Source organism: Nicotiana tomentosiformis, chromosome 8, assembly GCF_000390325.3.
Source record: "Nicotiana tomentosiformis chromosome 8, ASM39032v3, whole genome shotgun sequence".
NCBI lineage: Eukaryota > Viridiplantae > Streptophyta > Magnoliopsida > Solanales > Solanaceae > Nicotiana > Nicotiana tomentosiformis.
This window is the reverse complement of record NC_090819.1, coordinates 140,967,549-140,983,909: the sequence shown is the minus strand read 5'-3', so window position 1 is coordinate 140,983,909 and position 16,361 is coordinate 140,967,549. Positions and strand designations below refer to the sequence as shown.

General features: G+C 37.4%; 1 non-coding gene across 1 annotated transcript; it reads right to left on the bottom strand.

Moving 5' to 3' along the window:
* Positions 1-16,054: 16,054 nt before the first annotated feature.
* On the bottom strand, positions 16,055-16,161 carry LOC117277564 (small nucleolar RNA R71). The gene has a single exon (XR_004507866.1). It is a non-coding gene; the product is annotated as a small nucleolar RNA R71 (small nucleolar RNA).
* Positions 16,162-16,361: the final 200 nt, after the last annotated feature.

Here is a 16,361-nt window from a genome sequence, read left to right as displayed (position 1 = left end):
ATATGGGTCTTTATTCTATACCTGGCTTTAAATGGAAGACTTCAGACAATAGACAAAATAGCTAAATGGAGTGTAATCGATGACTTAACCTGTCCTTTGTGTACAGAGGTTCCAGAAACACTAGATCATCTATTGTTTAAATGTTCAATATCGTCTGTGATATGGAAGAAGATTCTACAATGGCAAGGAGTGGACAGAGGACCATATGAATGGAAAGATGAAGTTGTTTGGGCAATAGACCATGTAAAAGGCAATTCTGCTAAAGCACATATTTACAGGATGAGTTTGGCTGCATGTGTGTATTTCATTTAGATGGAGAGAAGTTTGAGATTGTTTCAGTAAAAAGTGAGATCAGTAGTAGTTAAAATGATTTCTCAAGAAGTGTATTGCAGGGGTCATATGAAGAAGAAACTAGCAGGGAGTATGAAGCATTTGGTAGCTGATGTTTTAATACTAGTTCTGTTTGTTTTTGCAGAAGGAATTGTTTTCTGGTAATGAGCAGCTGAGAAGTGCACAAGAGTGTTGGGACAGAATGTCCAAACTCTTGTTGATTTGTGCTGTACTTATTTCTTACTCGATAAATAAAATTATTTGTTTACCAAAAAAAATAATTGGAAGAGAGCAATCACGATAGATATGATTGAAAGAAATAAATTTCTATAAAAACCAAAAACTCATTAGTTAAATTAGTCATCTCTCAACTTATTCTTCATCATTTTTCTCTTCATATATTAAATATTAAAGCAGCTCAAATTCTTAATTCCATTATTGAAAAAATAAAATAATTTCCCTCCACTGTCACAGTTTGTATAATTAAGCCTATAAATCCGCCCATGTTCTACTTGACGTATTTTTCGAAATACTACTTTGTAGACCGAAAGATTAGAAAATATTTGAAGTTCCTACTCAATTAATTAAATTAAATACATCTCCAGACACAGAATTATTGGTATTCATTTCTTTTTCTGAAAAAGCTATATATATTTTTATATTCAAATATTTGAAAACATCCCCAGTAAAGGATACACTGCATTTTTCAGTGTCATACATATAGTTGCCAAAATATCTTTTAACAGTCCTATATTTGTGTTATAAGGATATCTGCTTATGATATCAATCACCTACCGGAAAAGAAATAGAATAGGAAATTATTCAGTTGTTTCAGGAATATCGTTAAATACCTTAACTGTATTAAAGTTCTTCCCTTTTTAGCCTTTTTCGTCCAGATGATAATTCAATGTGTGTAGTGTGTTGCAATTTGTGCACCTGAGAAGAAAATTTAATAGAAGCGCTTGAACAAAAATAACCACATGGATACTCACAATTCACCCAAAAGAAATTTAATAAAAGAGGAAGAATACATATAAATCAAGAATCCAAAATCTTATAGTACACTGAATTATTAATATAAGACAATACAAAAACGCGTATTATTAGAATTACCTTCGAATCAATAATTAAGATGCATGTCACTTTCAATTTCCATAGACCTAGTCCAATTTCACTTATTACCACTTAAAGTAAATTATTAAAATAGCGACTGCATAGACTATAAAGGACCTCTTAATTCTTTACAAGGAATCGACTATTTAATTATTATTATTCATCATTCTTTCTCTATACTTATAAACATTAAAAGGAGTGACGGAAGCATGATTCTCACTAAATAGATTCAAAATATAATTAAAAAAAATATGTGAAGAAACTAAAAAAATTCAACATCTATTATATATACATAAAAATAAAAAATAAAAATTTAACCTTATATGTATGCTGTGATTTTCGGTGATGGGGTTAGGCTAAATCACCTTCCAGCCCTAGCTCCACCCTAATTAAGAGTAGCTCAAATACTTCCATATATATATATATTATTGAAAAACAAAAGTACTAGTAATTTATTTTCGACTGTCACAATTACTGTGGCTGCCCCTAATTTTACTTCATTGACTCCGTCCAAATTTAACTCATCTATTTAAACACTTATTCATTATCCCTCTTTCTTCATCCTCCTCTCTACAACTCCTTTTATTTTACAAAAAAAATCCTTTATTCTCAATTTTCCTAACTTTCTTCTTGTACAATATATATTAAAAATGGTAAAAATAATTTTGGGATTTGCTAGTTCTTTGCTAAAGGAAATACGGTTTAGTGAAAGGAGTAACTCCAGAAGAAAAGCCAAGGTTGAAACTAGTACTACTTCTCCTATTACTTATGTATGCAGAGATGAGCTGAATATTAAGAAGAAGCCCAAAATCAAGAAACAAGTGAAATTTGATCTTGAACCTAAATACCAACATCCAGAACAGGAAGAAATTAGCCATGAGGAGCAAAAGAAAAATAATACTGTTGCTGTTGATAATGCAAATAATGGGATAATTAAAGTGAAAATATTGATGAAAAAGGAAGATGCAGAAAGGCTGTTATTGAAGTGTAAAGAAGGAGGGGTACTTGAATTCATGGACGTAGCTCAAGAGCTTGTACAAGTTCCTTCTACTAGTGTTAGGTTTCTGTTTTCTTCTAATAAAAGTGGTGGAGCTATCTTAGTCTAACGAGTGTCGGTCTTCGTCAAAATATTATATTATATTATGCGTAGTTAGGTCAATATTGTTTTACGTGTGTATATTATATTTTGAATCCTCTTATCTTAGTTATTTGTTTACTTTTTTATATTTTGATTTTTGACACCCCTTAATTAGTGAGATTCCTAGTTTTATATTCCTGAAGAATGTTAGAGATCTCAGTATAATGAAAATATTCATAGAATTCCTATATATTTTGCTCAAAATTTTCAATGTGTATTACGATTGTGCTGCATTGAACTGTGAGTTTATTAGATCAAATTTTAGCGTATGTGCTGTTAATATAGGGGAAGTATGTAAAGATATATAGAGAAAGGAAATGCCGTCGAACTATGAGTTTAACTCATGTACAATGTTTGTGTAAAAAATATTTACACTTAATAGTTCAAAAATAGTCTAAGACCTCTTTTTTTCTTTTGATTTCTTATTCTTCTTTGGTGTGATCCGCTACTTGCTTTGAGGTTTGAATAATTTAGATTTGCATCGGAAAGTTTCACTTTGGAAAAGCTCTTCTTACCATATACGACTCTATTCCAAGGCTAGAACTCAAGATATGTGATTAACGATAGCAATCTCTATAGAAACCTCCTTAATTTGCTTATCTGTATCCTTCTTACTCTTTTCTGTGAAAATAAAAAATCTAATATTTATCCCTAATAAGTTACTTAATTATAGGATAAATCTACTTTTTAAAATTTAAATTTCTGTTAGATATTTTAGGTTTGCTGAGATATGTTGGATTTTTTAAAATTCTTCTTATACAAATTTTTCTATAGATTATGTTCCTAATTAGCTATTTAAAGCCTTATTATACTTAATAAAATTATTGAAAGACATTTTTAAATAATACTTTTAATTTTTTGCTGACCCATCTTTTAAAAAACTATAATGGTACCTAGTTCTCTGCTTTGTTTTTATGTACCCAATTTCCTACGTTAGACAAGTTTGAGTAAGTCTAGTTTGTCTTTATGTCCTCAATTTCTGCTATTCAGTTGCATTGTCGCATATATGCACCTGTCAATTTTAGATGACTTGGCTGAATCAATCAATGCACTAGTAGTCTGATACTCAATCCAACTGTAACGACCCAATCAGTCATTTCGAGTATTAAAATTCTGTCTCTTTATTTACTGCTCAACCCATTTATTATTCAAATTGTATTTTACAGTTGTTATTTGACTTACCGGGTATGTCACGACCTAATTTCGTCTATAGGTCGTGATGACGCCCAACACTACATCTATGCAAGCCAACTAATAAGTCAAACATACATTTGTTAAACTTTTATTCCAAGAAGATAATAAAATACCAATTTCTACTAATATGTGTGACAAAACCCGGTGTCATAAGTGCATGAGCATCTAGTAGATTATACAAAACTCCAAATACTGTCTGAAATAAAATAGACAGAATAGAAATATCAGAAGAGACACTAGTAGCTGCAGAACGGCTCAGAAAGGCAGCTCACCACTATGCCTCTGGATGACGTGGGTATGTGATGATAGGTCCTCCACTAGTACCTGTCTCAGATCCTGCACAAAAAGTGCAGCAAGTGTAGTATGAGTACGTAAACAACGTGTACCCAGTAAGTATCAAGCCTAATCTCAAAGTGGTAGAGACGAGATGACCGACTTTGACACTCACTATAGGTCAATAATAATTGAAATAAAACTAAGATATTTAAATCAGCATGATTTATAGAATTTACAAATAATTTATTTAATCAGCGGAAATAATCAAATTCCTTCAAATGTAATAATTTTCAATATATTAATTAAATTCCTTCAACTCAAATAATTTCCAATTTATCAATTAAATCTCATTTACAGGAGTAGCAATTAAATTCCTTAACAAGCAAGAATAATAATTTATTAAATTTCAAGGATTTTCCAATTTATTAATTAGCTTCACAAGCCGAAATAATTTATTAAAGTATCGTGTAATTATTATTATTAAGCACGATTTCTACCGAGGACGTACGACCCGATCCAGAGTGTCGTGTACACTGCCGAGGAACGTGCGACGCGATCCATAGATGCATCTATCCTGCCGAGGCGTTCGGCCCGCTCCACAAGAAAGGAGGATATTTTCTTATGTGCCTCCGGAAGGAGAGTATATTAATTATGAGATGAATTTGGGAGGAGAACAATTTCTTTTAACAATTAATTGATTTAAACAGACAATAAAGCCTATGATATTTCCATCCTTTAATATCTTTATCTAACAATTCACAATATATTCATATAGATATCAATTAATATAAATAAATCAAAGAATACAATTTACACAAGTAAGGCATGCTTTGAGTCCTAAACTACCCGGACTTTAGCATTAATAGTAGCTACGAACGGACTCTCGTCACCTCGTGCGTACGTAGCCCCCACAATTAGCAATAATTATTTAATTTTTAATCTCCTATGAGGTAATTTTCCCCTCACAAGATTAGACAAGAGACTTACCTCGTCTTGCTCCAATTTAATCCACTATAAGGCCTTTTTCACGATTATCCAACTCCGTCTGGCTCGAATCTAGACAAAATAATTCTATACAATCACTAAATATTATAGGAATCAATTCTATAAGGAAACACTACATTTTTTATAAAAATCCCGAAATTAATTAAAAATTTGCACGCGGGGCCCACATCTCGGAATCTGATGAAAGTTACGAAATTCGACAACCCATTCAATTATGAGTCCAACCATACCAGTTTCACTCAAATCCGACTCCGAATCGATACCGAAATCTCAAAATTTCATTTCTATGAGATTTCTAAACTTTTCCAAATTTCAATCTCAAAACACTAATTAAATTGTGAAAACAATAATATACTTGTATATGTAGACCAAATCCGAGTTAGAATCACTTACCCCAATAATATACTTGTATATGTGCCCAGCAGCCTTTGGAACTGGTCCTCGAACTGGGCCTCGATCGCGGCATCGAACATGTGCCTTTGATTAGGGCATCGAGGTTGGGCCTCGATCCTAGCCCTCGAGCCATACCTTCGATCATGCCCTCGATCACAGGCTCGAGCCTGGACCTTGGTCATGGACTCGATCAGGGTATCGAGGTTGGGCCTTCGATTGTGACCCTCGATCATTGCATCGAGCTTGAGCCTTCGATTGTGACCCTCGATCTTGGGTCTCGATCCTGGCCCTCGAGCCTTGCCTTTGATCATGGCCCTCGAGATGGACCTTCGATCATGGCCCTCGAGTTGGACCTTCGATCATGGCTTCGATACACTAGTTCAAGCCTGTACCTCGTCAACCCTGGGCTCGATAGCTAGGCTCGATCACAACCCAAAATGTCCAACAGAAGAGGAAAAATTGCAGCACCTTTTTAACTCAAATTTTTTATCTTTTAACCATCCGAAACTCACCCGAGGCCCTCGGGACCTCAACCAAATATACCAACAAGTCCTAAAATAACATACGAACTTAGTCGAACCTCTAAATCACATCAAACAACGCTAAAATCATGAATCATACCCCAATTCAAGCTTAATGAAACTAAGAGTTTTCAACTTCTACATTCAATGTCGGAACTTATCAAATCAACTCCGATTGACCTCAAATTTTACACACAAGTCATAAATTACATAACGGAGCTATGAAATTTTTCAGAACTGGATTCCGACTCCGGTATCAAAAAGTCAACTCTCCGGTCCAACTTTCAAACTTTAAATTCCTATTTTAGCCATTTCAAGCCTAATTTCACTACGGACTTCCAAATAAAATTCCGATCATGCTCCTAAGTCCAAAATCACCATACGGAGCCGTTGGAATCATCAAAATTCTATTCCGGGGTTGTTTTCTAAAAATGTTGACCGAAGTCAAACTTAGCACATTAAGGTCAACTTAAGGAATCAAGTGTTCCGGTTTCACCTCAAACACTTTCAAATCCCGAACCAACCATTCCCGCAAGTCATAAATCATTACAAGCACCTACGGAAAGTTTTATTTTAGGGAACGGGATTCTAAAAGTTAAAATGACTGGTTGGGTCATTACATTCTCCACCTCTTAAACAAACGTTCGTCCTCGAACGGGTTTAGAATTATACCTGAGGTGCTGAATAAGTCTGGATATCTGCTCTGCATGTTTTCCTAGGTCTCCCAAGTTGCTTCCTCGACTGGTTGGCCCCTCCACTGGACTTTTACTGCAGAAATCCTCTTGGACCTCAACTGGCGAACCTGTTTATCAACAATGGCAATTGGTTCCTCTTCATAACCCAAGCTATTATCTAGCTGTACTGTGTTGTAGTCTAACACATGTGATAGGTCAGCATGATACTTCCGGATCATAGATATGTGAAATACCGGATGAACTCCCGATAGGCTGGGAGGTAAGGCAAGCTCATAAGCAACCTTCCCAACTCGTTTCAACACCTCAAATGGGCCTATAAACCTTGGGCTCAACTTGCCCTTCTTCCCGAATCTCATAATTCCCTTTATCGGCGAAACCTTCAAGAGAACCTTTTCACCTACCATAAATGATATATCACGCGCTTTCTGATCCGCGTAACTCTTTTGTATGGACTGTGCTGTACGAAGTCGCTCCTGAATCAACTTTACCTTTTCCAAGGCATCCCTTACCAAATCAGTACCATATAACTTAGCCTCACCTGGCTCAATCCATCCGATAGGTGAACGATATCGCCGACCATATAAAGCCTCAAATGGAGCCATCTCGATGCTGGATTGATAATTGTTATTATAAGCAAACTCGGCCAAAGGCAAGAAACGATCCCACTGACCTCCAAAGTCAATCACACATGCCCTGAGCATATCCTCCAAAATCTGAATTGTCCTCTCTAACTGTCCATCAGTCTGCGGATGAAAGGTTGTGCTAAGCTCTACATGGGTCCCCACCTCACTCTGTACTGCTCTCCAAAAATATGAAGTAAACTGAGGTCCTCTATCTGATATGATGGAAATTGGCACACCGTGCAACCGAACTATCTCCTGAATATAAATCTGGGCCAACCTCTCTGAAGTATACGTAGTCACAACAGGAATAAAATGTGCCGACTTGGTCAACCTGTCAACAATTTCCCAAACTGCATCAAACTTCCTCAAGGTCCGCGGCAACCCAACTACAAAATCCATAGTAATTCGTTCCCATTTCCACTCTGGTATGGTCACTTGCTGGAGTAGGCCACCTGGCCTCTGGTGCTCATATTTAACTTACTGGCAATTTAGACACCAAGCTACATACTCAACTATGTCCGTTTTCATTCGTCGCCACCAATAATGCTGCCTGAAGTCACGATACATCTTCGTAGCACCTGGATGAATAGAATATCGAGAACTGTGTGCCTCCTCCAGGATCTTTTTCCTCAGTCCATCAACATTAGGAACACATAGACCACCCTGGAGTCGCAGAACACCATCCGCTCTAATAGTAACTTCCTTGGCATCACCTCGTAGTACCGTTTCACGAAGAACCACCAGGTGTGGGTCATCATACTGGCGAGCCTTGATCTGCTCAAATAGTGAAGATTGGGCCACAACACATGCAAGAACTCGGCTGGGCTCTGAAATATCCAGCCTCACAAGTCTGTTAGCCAAGGATTGAATATCTAAGGCTAATGGCCTTTCCTCTGCTGAAATGAAAGCCAAACTACCCATACTCTTCGCCTTTCTGCTCAAGGCATCTGCAACCACATTTGCTTTGCCCAGATGATACAGGATAGTAATATCATAATCTTTTAGTAACTCCAGCCATCTGTGCTGCCTCAAATTTAGATCCCTCTGCTTGAAAAAATACTGCAAACTGCGATGATCAGTGTAAACTTCACAAGACACCCCATAAAGATAATGCCTCCAAATCTTAAGAGCGTGAACAATTGCAGCTAACTCCAAATCATGTACCGGATAATTCTTTTCGTGGGTCTTCAGCTGACGTGAAGCATATACAATAACTTGCCCTTCCTGCATCAATACACAACCCAAGCCAACGCGCGAAGCGTCGCAATACACTGTATACATCCCCGAACCAGAAGGCAACACTAACACTGGTGTTGTAGTCAATGATGTCTTGAGCTTCTGAAAGATCACCTCACAATCATCGGACCATCAGAATGGAGCACCCTTCTGGGTTAATTTGGTCAAAGGTGCTGCAATAGATAAAAAACCTTCCACGAACCGACGATAATAACCTGCCAAACCCAGAAAACTCCTGATCTCCATCGCCGAAGTGGGACGATGCCAATTCTGAACTGCCTCAATCTTTTTGGGATCAACTTTAATACCTTCACCCGATACGATATGTCCCAAAAATGCTACAGACTCTAGCCAAAACTCACATTTAGAGAACTTAGCATATAGCTTTTGTTCCTGCAATGTCTGAAGCACTACTCTCATATGCTGCTCATGCTCCTCCTTACTACGTGAGTAGATGAAAATGTCATCAATGAAGACAATGACAAATGAGTCAATATATGGCCTGAATACCCTGTTCATCAGATCCATAAATGTTGCCGGGGCATTAGTTAAACCAAAAGACATTACCAGAAACTCATAATGACCATATCTAGTACGGAAAGCAGTCTTCAGAACATCCAAATCCCGAATCTTCAACTGATGGTACCCCGACCTCAAGTCGATCTTAGAGAATACCCTAGCACCCTGTAACTGGTCAAATAGATCATCAATACGCGACAACGGGTACTTGTTCTTAATAGTGACTTTGTTCAATTGGCGATAATCAATACACATCCACATTGTTCCATCCTTCTTTTTCACAAATAATACCGGTGCACCCCAAGGCGATACACTCGGTCTGACAAACCCTTTGGCTAGTAAATCTTCAAGTTGTTCTTTCAATTCTTTCAATTCTTTCGGAGCCATACGATATGGTGGGATAGATATAGGCTGGGTATCTGAAGCCAAGTCAATACAAATATCAATATCACGATCAGGTGGCATACCTGGAAGATCTGACGGGAATACATCGGGGAACTCCCGAACTACAGGCACTGAATCAATAGCTGGAGTCTCTGCAGTAGTATCCCGAACATAGGCTAGATAAGCCAAACAACCCTTCTTAACCATGTGTTGAGCCTTTATAAAAGAAATAACTCGATTAAATGAACTAACAGGCGAACCCTTCCACTCCAGCTTAGTCAATGCTGGAATAGCCAAGGTAACAGTCTTGGCATGACAATCTAGAATAGCATGATATGGAGACAACCAGTCCATACCCAAAATAATTTCAAAATCGGTCATCTCAAGCAATAGGAGATCTGCTCTAGTTTCATAACCACAGAATATAATAATACAAGACCGGTAGATCCGGTTCACAACAATAGAATCACCCACAGGAGTGGACACATAAACATGAGTACTCAAGGACTCACGAGAAACACCCAGGAATGGAGCAAACAGAGATGACACATATGAATACGTAGATCCTGGATCAAATAATACTGAGGCACCTTTGCCACAAACAAAAATAATACATGTAATCACGATATCTGAGGCCTCCGTATCTGGTCTAGCCGGAAAAGCATAAAACCGAGCTGGAGCGCTAACTGGCTGGCCTTCGCCTGGCTGACCTCCACCTCTAGGACGGCCCCTACCCACCTGTCCTCTACCTCTGGGTGGTCGAACTACTGGTGGAGCAACTGGTCCGGTAAGCATAGGTTGCTGACCCTGCTGTACTGGTCTACCCCAAAGCCTGGGGCAAAACCTCCGCATGTGACTGGGATCCCCGCACTCGTAACAACTCTTCGGTACGATGGGCTGCTGACTAAGTGTCTGGCCTTGGGGACCTGAATACCCACTGGGAGGACCCTGAATAGCTAGTGGACGGTAAGAACTCTCTGGGATAGCATTGAGATAAGGTCGCACTAGAGCACCTCGAGGAGGTGGTGGTGCTGGATATGGGGGTATGCTGGACTATCACCTCATAAACTGACCTCTACCCCCGGACGGAGCACCTCTGAACTCTCCAGAGTACCTAAACCGCTTATCTTTCATAATCTGCTCTCGGCTCCGCTGACGTACACCCTCAATCCTCCGGGCTATCTCCACAACTCATTCATAAGAAGTACCCATCTCAACCTCTCGAGCCATAGTAGCCTGAATACCAGTATGTAAACCGGTTACATACCTTCGCACTCTCTCCGCCTCTGTAGGAAGTATCATTAGTGCATGGCGAGATAATTCAGAAAACCTCGCCTCATAATCGGTCACTGACATCTGACCCTGTTGGAGCTGCTCAAACTGAAACCGCAACTCTTCCCTCTGGGAGGGTGGAATATACCTGTCCAAGAAGATACGGGTGAACCTGTTCCAAGTCATGGGAGGAGAATCTGTTGGTCTGCCAAGAGCATAAGACTGCCACCATCTACGGGCTCTACTCTCTAGTTGAAAAGTAGCGAAATCAACCCCATGGGACTCCAATATCCTCATGTTGTATAGTCTATCCTTGCAACGATCAATGAAATCCTATGGATCCTCATGTCGCTCACCCCCGAAGACAGGAGGATGTAGCCTAGTCCATCTGTCCAATAGTTTCTGAGGATCGGCGGCTACAGCTGGCCTGGGCTCAGGTGTAGTTGCTGCCACTGGCTGGACTCCACCCATGGGTAGTGCACCCTGGGTCTGATATACAACAGTTGCCTGTCCGTGAGCCTGCGCAGTAGGGGTCTGTGCTCCCCCGCCTGCCTGAGATGTGGCTGGATCTGCGGGAAATAAACCGGCCTGAGTCATATTATCCATGAATCGTAGCATACGACCCAAGACATCCTGAAATCCCGGTGTAGATGTGAAGTCCACCGGAGCTGGCTCTGCCACAGGCACCTCACCCTGCTCCTCAATAATGGGATTCTCTGCTGGATCCACTGGCGGCATAAGCGGACTAGTCCTGGGACGTCCTCACCCTCTACCACGGGCTGGAGCCCTCTGCCTCGGCCTCTAGCAACTGGAGGAGTAGCTCTTTCCTGGTCTGGAATCTCATTAGAGCGTGTTCTCACCATCTGTGAGAGAATAAGAGAAGGATATTTAGTACTACATCAATTGCACGATAGAATATGAAGAAAGGTAGTTTCCTAACACCATATAGCCTCTCGAAGATAAGTACAGACGTCTCCGTACCGATCTGCAAGACTCTATTAGGTCTGCTCATAACTTGTGAGACCTACGTGAACCTAGTGCTCTGATACCATGTTGTCACGACCCAATTTCGCCTATAGGTCATGATGGCGCCCAACACTACAGCTAGGCAAGCCAACGAATAAGTCAAACATGCATTTGTTAAACTTTTATTCCAAGAAGATAATAAAATACCAATTTCTACTAATATGTGTGCCAAGACCCGGTATCACAAGTGCATGAGCATCTAGTAGATTATACAAAACTCCAAATACTGTCTGAAATAAAATAGACAGAATAGAAATATCAGAAGAGACACTGGTAGCTGCAGAACGCCTCAGAAAGGCAGCTCACCACTATGCCTCGGGATGACGTGGGTATGTGATGATAGGTCCTCCACTAGTACCTGTCTCAGATCCTGCTCAAAAAGTACAGCAAGTATAGTATGAGTACGTAAACAACGTGTACCCAGTAAGTATCAAGCCTAATCTCAAAGTGGTAGAGACGAGATGGCCGACTTTGACACTCACTATAGGTCAATAATAATTGAAATAAAACTAAGATATTTAAATCAGCATGATTTACAGAATTTATAAATGATTTATTTAATCAGCGGAAATAATCAAATTCCTTCAAATGTAACAATGTTTAATATATTAATTAAATTCCTTCAACTCAAATAATTTCTAATTTATCAATTAAATCTCATTTACAGGAGTAACAATTAAATTCCTTAACAAGGAAGAATAATAATTTATTAAATTCCAAGGATTTTCCAATTTATTAATTAGCTTCACAAGCCGAAATAATTTATTAAAGTATCGTGTAATTATTATTATTAAGCATGATTTCTGCCGAGGATGTACGACCCGATCCAGAGTGTCGTGTACACTGCCGAGGGACGTGCGGCGTGATTCATAGATGCATCTATCCTGCCGAGGCGTTCGGCTCGCTCCACAAGAAAGGAGGACATTTTCTTATGTGCCTCCGGAAGGAGAGTATATTAATTATGAGATGAATTTGGGAGGAGAATAATTTCTTTTAACAATTAATTGATTTAAAGAGACAATAAAGCCTATGAGATTTCCATCCTTTAATATCTTTATCTAACAATTCACAATATATTCATATAGATATCAATTAATATAAATAAATCAAAGAATACAATTTACACAAGTAAGGCATGCTTTGAGTCCTAAACTACCCGGACTTTAGCATTAATGGTAGCTACGAACGGACTCTCGTCACCTCGTGCGTACGTAGCCCCCACAATTAGCAACAATTATTTAATTTTTAATCTCCTATGAGGTAATTTTCCCCTCACAAAATTAGACAAGAGACTTACCTCGTCTTGCTCCAATTTAATCCACTTTAAGGCCTTTTTCACGATTATCCAACTCCGTCTGGCTCGAATCTAGCCAAAATAATTCGATACAATCACTAAATATTCCAACCCGTATATAAATACACATCGACTGACAGTTAGTCACTCAGTACCGTATAAGGCCAATCCAACCCTGGGGTAATTTATCCCCAAATATAAATGATACGAAAAAGATCCATGTCCACGTAAATTCATTACAATATAAATAAGTAAGGCAAGTCCATGCCCTAGAAAATTCATCCCGAATATGTATAATCATCTACGCTCACTGGGGGTGTGTACAGACTCCGGAGGGGCTCCTTCAGCCCAAACGTGATATAAAGCTTTTATGGCCTACTGTAGGCGGGCAATTTCGATCCGTATAATAATAAAGCCTATAAGGCCTGCTGTAGACGGACAACACCCGATCCATAAAATAGTAAAGCCAATAAGTCCTGCTGCAGGCGGGCAGTCCCGATCCAGCACAATAATAATGTATAAAGCCATTTTGACCTGCTGCAGGCGGGTAGCTGATAGAAGCAAATATCATGCATAAAATAAGTAATTTTAATACTAATATATATATATATATATATATATATATATATATATTTTTATTTTTATTTTTATTTTTTTTTGTTTTTGTTTGTAGGAATACCAAATAATCAACAAGTTGACAATTAAGGAGACATGTGGGCGAAAGAGATTCAGTTTCTGCATTCTACAAAACAAGATCCAAGACAAATAAATAAAATATATAAAAAATAATAATAATAAAACAGAAAAGAAAGCTGAAAACCAAAAGAAAAGAAGCCACTGTACATGTAGTCTATTATCATGTATATAAAAAAGCAAGTGGACATTTTCTAATGAGCTCTTTGATTGGCAAAGTTACAATGGATTTCACGAGCTCACAATTTTAAATAATTGGAGTGGAAACTTGCCAAATTGGACACAGAAGTTTCGTAACAAATTTTAAACAATGGTCAAGTTGCCAACTTAATAAAATATGAGGTGAGAAGATTCAATGTACGTGACCTGACAGAAACATCTATAAATAGCGCCACATTTAGCATCACCTCCAGAACAAAACAATCTCTGTGGGAGCTTGGCATAAAACATTCTTTGAGAGCTTCTTCTTTTCCTTTCTTCTTTTAGCCATTACCCTAGCTTCATTTCTAGTTCCGAATAAATTATAATGTTGAAAATTACTCTAGTTCCTGTTTTTAATTAAATAGGGGAATTATTCTCTTGAATATTTCTTTCTATTTTTTTATTTAATGGGCAAGAATATTTTCGTTGCCAGTAATAACTTCATTATGGAGTAACTTTTCTTGTGTTGGGAGAATGACGGATCTTAATATTTCTATATAATAATAAATATTATTCCTCAATTTCATATGCTTGAGCTGAAACTTTTCATTTAAATTTTATTTGCTTTATAGTTAGGTGTTATTTAATTTGTTAACATCTATCTATTTCTTACTACATATTAACTTTTTACTAATTCTGTAAAGAGGCGGAAGAAGTAATATAGTTAATTTTGGTATTGATAGATATTAACTTTTAGTGACATCTAGCTCTTATATGTTAAAATTGATTCTAAACTTATTTATAATCGAAGAGGCGAATATTGTAGTAATCAGTTATAACAAGTGGGTTAACTGAAAGGGACTTACTAAAAAAAGAGCATGTTTTAGTTCAAGTATATATTTTTGGATCTTTAATATTATTATTTTTAACTATTAATTTGTATAACCGAGAGGAGTGTAATTAATTGTTCAACGATAGTAATAATATATAAATGTAATCGTGAGAGGCATTTATACATTTATGAAAAATAGAAATTGAAGATAAATATATCTACTATATAATAAAAATATAAAGTGAAGTCAGAATCCCAACATCTTTTTATTATATTTGTGAAAAATAAAATATTTTTATTGCGCCATTCATGCATTTTAAATTAGTTAATTCACAATTCAACTCTTTCTGATTTTCTCAAATAGTAATTAAAACAAGAAACGTCTGTAGAATAGATAAACCAATCTTTGTGGGTTCGACATCTTTCTATACTATTATTTGACAGAGTACGACCAAGAATTTTACATACACTAGAAACTCGTCAAATATTTGGCGCCGTTGCCGGGGATTGGTAGCATCTACTTCAGATTAATTGTTTTGTTATTAATTTGAGAACTTACTATTATTATTATTAGTAGTAGTAGTAGTAGTATTGTTAATATTTTACTACTGTAACTATTGTCACTAATAATGTCTTTCTAGTTTTTTCTTATTAGCAATATTACTACTTACTGTTTTTTTTAATTGTTTTATTTCTTCATCTTTTTAATTTTTATTTTACATTACAGTATCATAATATTGTTTGTAGGATCAACTACCTCTTTTCAATAAAAAAACACTTTGCTTTAAGGATTTCAGGTAGTTTATGACCCGCTCTTCTACAAAAGAGTTGGCGTATTACGACCCCAGAAATTGAAAAATCTCTTCGATTGCACAAGAAAGAACAAACATCATCACTTCAAAGTATAACTTGTGAAGAAATGGAGAATGAAGAGCTTAATAATAACCAACTTCCACCACATCAAGTGGAAGAACAATTCAATGAGGTGGCTCCACGACGTGACAGAATACTCAGAGATTATGCAAGGCCAGATCATTTTGAAGGAGAATCAAGTGTGGGGAGACTACCAATCGCAGCAAATAATTTTGAAATTCGCACAGGCTTGATTCAAACCATTCAACAGCCATGTCAGTTTACTGGTGATGCGAGTGGAGATCCTCACACCCATCTAATTGATTTTCTTGAATTAGTAGAAACTTGCAGGTATAAAGGAGTCACAACAGACGCAATCAGGTTGCCACTTTTTCCTTTTTCATTAAAAGATGAAGCCAAAATATGGCTGCGAAGTCTGCCAAGAGGTTCAATCACTACATGGGACCAAATGACTCAGAAATTTCTAAATAAATATTTTTCACCTGCAAAAATATTTAAAATGAAGCAAGAAATCAATAATTTTGTGCAGACAAATACTGAATATGTATATCAAGCATGGGAACGATTAAAAGCAATGTTAAGAAAATGTCCACATTATGGTATCCAAGATCCTGACATCTTATATATTTTTTATCATGGTCTTAAACCCTTTGCTAGAAATGTTATTGATGCAGCATCAGGAGGATCCATAATGAGCAAAACCACTGCAGAAGCCATGAAATTGCTCAATGAAATTTTAGAAAATGTTGTTCAATGGCCCTCTGACAGAATGATTATTAAGAAAGCAGCAGGAGTCAATCAAG